Raw genomic sequence first — 5,895 nt, forward strand, 5'->3', positions numbered from 1 at the left:
TATATATATATATATATATATATATATATATATATATAATTATTATTTAATAAATAAATAAAAATAATTTTTTTTATGTTTTTCGTATTATACTTTTTCCAATTTGAATTTTTTTATAATTTTTGATGAAACTATTTTATATTTTTAAGTATTTATTTATATATTTATTAAAATCATAAATTTCACATTCCAAAAACTCTACTCCACCCCAACTCCAAACCATAAGTCCAGATTTGTTAACCCTAGAAGTATAGATGTCTTTGGTTTAGTTAAGTAAAATTAATATGAAAAGTGGTACTATAAATATGATATTTGTGGTAATTTTCCATTTAAAAATAAAGAATAAAATCATAAATAGTTAGTTATTATTTATTTTTCCATTTGACTTAACAATATTTAGTTTAATTTTTGGTTTAGTTAAGTAAAATTAAATTAAAATGAACAATTTCATCTATCTTAGTTTATATATTTAAGACTATAGTTCTGGGCATATTTTTGTTTAAATTCTATCATATCTAAAAAATTGATTTATTTTATTTATGTCAATAAATAAATAATCACCACACAACAATTATTATATAACATTTAAATCCAACTAAATTTAATACATTAAAAACTCATTAATACCTTTGGATCCAAATATTACTTAAATATTTAATTATTCATAAAATTTAAACTTTAATTAAAATTTTCATAGTTTATTTGTTAAAATTATTTAATAATTTCATGAATAGAAATAATTATACGAAATTACTTAGTTCTTTTATCATAAATTCACTTTATTAAAAAATGATATTTAAAGTTATATTATTTTTTTAGAATTTTAATAATAACTATAAATATAATCTACATTTATGGTATGCAATCAAATTATGTAACTATCTTATCTTAAGAATCTTACCAAAAATCAAAGTTTTATCAGTAAATTTGTGCATGTCATGATAGATGGAATCCATATTATATCTCTTTAAGTAACCTATATAACATTTTCCTTTTTCAAAATGAATGCAGTGATGACACACAAAACTTTAAAAAATCATTTTCTAAATAATGTTTAGGGGATAGTTATTTGTTTGGTTTAGAATTTGGTTTGATTTAGTTTTTAAAACCAGACCAAAAAAAGGCGTCTTGTTTTCTTTTTCCCTTTCTATCTCTTGCTTCCTCACTGGTCTATCCTTCCCTGCTGATATGTTTCCGACCCTGTTGTGATGAAGCTGAGCAGAAACGGAGGAATCTCTACCTCGGTGAGTGACCTTCAGGTATCTCTTGGTGGAGTGGTGGTGTCGAGACGAGGTTGGTTCTTGGGTGTACTGGCGGTGAAGTCGGCTTTTGTGTTGCGGAGTGGAGTAGATATATGTTTTCAATTTCTAGATATGTTTCCTCTGTGGCGGTGGGAGCGCGTGGTCGTGTGTGGGTGTCTCCTCTCTCTAGATTCGGTGGCTTGGTGTCTTGCTTCGGGTTGGTGAGGAGTTTTCCGGCGTAGGTGGTTTCGTTTTCTCGGGTCGAGTAGGTGAGACCTTCCTACCTTCTCCGGTTCTGTTGGACTTCGGAGATTCTCCGGAGACGAGCTCGTGGTTGTGTTGGCTGTTGTGTAGTAGCTACTGCTGCTGTGTTGTTCGTGTACCGCTGCCGTTCTCGGAGTTGAGGCGGGCCGTCTATGACCTGTTCTTGGTCTCCTCCGGCGGTTACTCCAACTTGTCACTCTCGGTCTTCGCCACTTTTGGTGTTCGTTTTGCATCGGTTGTTTATTTTTGGATGGTCTTCCTTTCCGGTTCATCGGAGTTGCTCACCGGCTCTCCCACGTTAGTGTAGCTTTGGCGTTGCTCTTGGAAATAGGTCCGGTTCTCGGGCTTAGCATGAGGCGGCGTTTCTTAACCTCTTGTGGGTCATGGGAGGGACAGTTCGTCGAGGGAGCCTCATGTTTGGATATGTCATCCCAGCACCAGTGTTGAATCTTTTGGTTCACAATGGTGGGCTTATCCATAGTCTAATCGTAGGTTTGGAAGAACAAAATCAGAATGTGGCTCTCACTGCACCCGGTTTTTGCTATGGTTCGCATTAGTTCTGAAGCCGAACCGAATAATGGTAACTTTTGGAGATTTAGGTGGAACTTCCCAGTGGGCGCATCTAGAGCTTTTTGGTAAGAGTAGTGGTAGGAGTTCTTGAAGCTCAATTTCCTACTGCTGGTGGTGGTTGGAGGATTGAGTTTCTTCGACTGAGGTTTGCAAAGCTGTCCGGAGATGGCATCAATCATTTGGAGCAGCGTTAGCAGGCAAGCCAATTTCTACTGCAGCGTGGTCTCATATTTCATCAAAGGTGTCATCTCCATTTGGCAATGCATTCATTTGGTCAATCTCTAGCTTCTGCTATGCTTCTTAGTTCTATGAGTTAAGATTGTTTGATTGTTCTTTAAGTCTCTTGATGTTGCCTTTTCTTCTTCTTCCCTGTGTTGTTTAGATTTTTTTTCCCTTTCTCTACTACTAGTGTCTCTTTGTAAATTTTGTAAAAAACTGAAAATGGTATAAAATTTTAACATTTTTACCAAAAAAAAAAAACAAGACCAAACCTCAAATTATACAATAAAACCCGACAACCCTAAATCATAGTTTTTTCTTTACGTGTTAGTTTTCTTTGTTTCTCCACAGCCTTTGTCGGGGACTCTAGGCTTTCTAGGCGAAAAAAATGGATAGGATCAGCGATTTACCTGATGAGACTGTTTGCCAAATTCTATCTTTTCTTCCGACAAAAGAAGCTGCATTAACTTCTGTTTTCTCAAAGAGATGGAGGAATCTGTTTGCCATGAGTCCGAATCTTCATCTTCGTTGAAGTTGAAGTTGACTTTTGGAAACCCAAAAGTAACATGAGTTTCATAGACTTCGTCGACAGAGTATTGGTTGTGTCTAGTGATTCTACCATTAAGAGATTCTCTATGAAAATCCGACAGAGTGTTGAACCAGCTCATATCAATCGTTGGATGATCAATGTGCTGATCCGTGGTATCTTGGATCTTGATCTTGATCTGGACACACTCACTAAAGATGTGATTACAATGCCTTTAGAGATATTCACTTGCAAGACAATTGTTAAACTGAAACTAGGAAGCCTCGTTAAATTTGCTATGGTTCCTGAGAATGCTTATCTTCCTTCTCTTAAGACTCTGTTTCTTTTTCGTGTTCGGTTCTCTGGTTTCGAGTTTGAAGCTCTTCTTTCTGCTTGTCATGTGCTTGAGGAATTAACCTTACTTGGTTGCCCTTGGTATGCGAGACAGTGTCTAACTATTTCGTGTACTACTCTTGAGAGACTCACTCTTTCATGTAAAGGTGCAATCGCATATAGTCTTCCTTGGAGCTTTTCTTTTGATACTTCAAGACTTGCCTATTGTCAATCTCCACTCCCTTATCGAAGCTAAGCTTTCTCTTGAGTTTAGGGGATCTTTTAATGAAGGCAATCCAATGAATCTGATTGAAGGGTTAAGAAATCTCGAGATCCTCGACCTGTCGTCTTTTGGAACCTCAAAGGTACTTTTTCTTTTCATCTTGAGAACATGAATAAGAAATTCTTTTAACTTTCCTGTCTTTTTTCTTATAAAATGAAAATATTTCTTGAGGTTTCGATTATCTGATTAAAGACTGTAGTTGTTGGAGTTGATGACTAGTTTGTTTTTCCTTTTCAGGTATTATTTTCATTTGCTGAACTGTTCGAAAAACTATCTCGTGTATCTATTGCAACTGAGTTCCAACACTCGTGTACGAGTTGGAAATTTCTGCCACTACTGCTTAAAAAGTCTCCAAATCTAAAGACTCTTGTCATCAAGGTATATGAAAGCTCTTCATATCTCAAAACTAAATGTTGAATGAAGACTTCATCTATTGATCATCCATGTTTCTATTTTAGGGACCCTTGCACTTCTATGATGAATATGGAGAAGAATCTGAACCTATAATTTGTGAATGCTTGTCGGAATATTCATTCCTATCCTCATGTCATGTGAAAATCCTAGAGATAATCGACTAATGCGGAACTAAAGGAGAGCTGGGGCAAATGAAAAAATTCCTCGAGAAATTGCCATGTCTTGAGCTGGTTAATATTCATGCTAGTGCAAAAGCAAAGTTGACATTCTGCACAGACCTGCAAGTGCTTCCCAGAGCTGGCAATATCCAGCTAAAGTTTTTTTCTTTCCAAAACTAATTATCGATCAAAGAACTAGCAAATCCAAGGAATGAAAGTGTTTGAGGAGATTTACTAGCTGGATATTTTTGTAAAAGAGATAGTTTGGCTTTTGGTTCTCATAACATGATTATAAAATCTTTGTGGATATTTTTTTTTGGGTTGAAATATATATCTTCTATAATATTATTTAAGAAGTGATTTTACTAATTTTTCATATTCTCCATAAGGTTATTTTGCGTATTTATCATGTTTTTATTAGTTTTTAGTTGAGCTATTAATGTATTATTAGTTTTTAATTGAGTCGTCAATTTGTTAATTTAAATAATATAATTGTATCAAATTTTGTAATTAGATATCTAATTATTTTGATTTTGTTTATTTTTCATGTAATCCATGATTTTGGTTTTTTGCGTATTTGTCATATGTTTATTATTAGTTTTTAGCGGTCTAAATAGTTTATTATTAATTTTTAGCTGAGTAAATAATTTATTAATTTAAATAATAAAATTATTCAAACTTTTTAATTGCATATATAATTATTTTGTTAAATTTTTTAACTTTGACATTTGTTAATAGATATTTTAAATCATATTTTTTTAATGGATGTGGAACATAATCTATATGTTATCATAATTTATAGTTTAATAATAGTACATATAATGTGTAAGTGATATTTATCTTAGTCTATGTTATAATAGTAAGTAAGTACTAACATAGAGAACTATGATGCCAACTTTATCTTAGTATTCATCTTAATATTGTATTATATTAATATTCCGACTCTGTACTATGATAGTATATATTCTCGTCATATGTTTGATGGACAATACACAAAAAACTTACAAAACTTCATCTTTATTTTTGATCAAAAAAACGTTCAAATGATGTTTTTTTTTTAAACGAAGTCCGATTCACTTATGTTCATATTAGAGATATTGAGTCGGCTACAGATTGCTACAAAATTAAAGTGAAGGTGTTAAATCTTTAGAATCGGTAAAAAAAATCAAATATCAATTCAATTGAATTGATGTTGGTTTATACCTTTGTAAGTATAGTAATTTTCTTTCATTATTGATTAACATTAATTATACAATTTGGTGTTAGTCACTTATTTTGCAATTTAATTTTAGAGAACTATGATTCATGCTTCTATTGATAAATGTTATTTTGACAATTCCCGAGATAAGCTTTCTTAAGAGGGGTCTTTTATTTTTAGTAATTGTATCTTCGGTGATTATACCACAAAATATTGAACGAATCCTCTGCCTTTTAAGATAAATTTCTATAAAATAGCTGAAATCATATCTTATGATGATTATCCGAAAAAGTTGACAAATCATTATTTCAAGGAATTTAAAAAAAATATTGGGACGTCAATATGAAAAGAAGTCTTAGTCTGTGAATTTTATATATCATATTGTGTTTTTATTAATGTGTCCTATTTATGATCTATTTGTTCACCATTTCATTCTAATGTTTTGTGCTTTAGATGTATTATTGGTGAAGTTGTGAATGTTGGACATTTAAAAGATCTCATTGCAAAATAAAGATTCTCAACTAAGTTATAATTAACTATCCGTGATACAATTTAAATTTTATTCAGCGTTTAATCTAATTTAATATCATTTTAGTTTTATGACATGAAGCTAATTTGAATTTTTAACATTTAATTATATTTTTAACATGCACACTGGATTTGCGGTATGCAAAGTAAGTATCCTAATT

General features: G+C 32.0%; 1 pseudogene; it reads left to right on the forward strand.

Annotated features, from left to right (window-relative positions):
• The first annotated feature begins 2,682 nt into the window (after positions 1-2,682).
• Positions 2,683-4,188, forward strand: LOC106303306 (annotated as a pseudogene).
• The last annotated feature ends 1,707 nt before the right edge of the window (positions 4,189-5,895 follow it).

Source organism: Brassica oleracea, chromosome C1, assembly GCF_000695525.1.
Source record: "Brassica oleracea var. oleracea cultivar TO1000 chromosome C1, BOL, whole genome shotgun sequence".
Classification (NCBI taxonomy): domain Eukaryota; kingdom Viridiplantae; phylum Streptophyta; class Magnoliopsida; order Brassicales; family Brassicaceae; genus Brassica; species Brassica oleracea.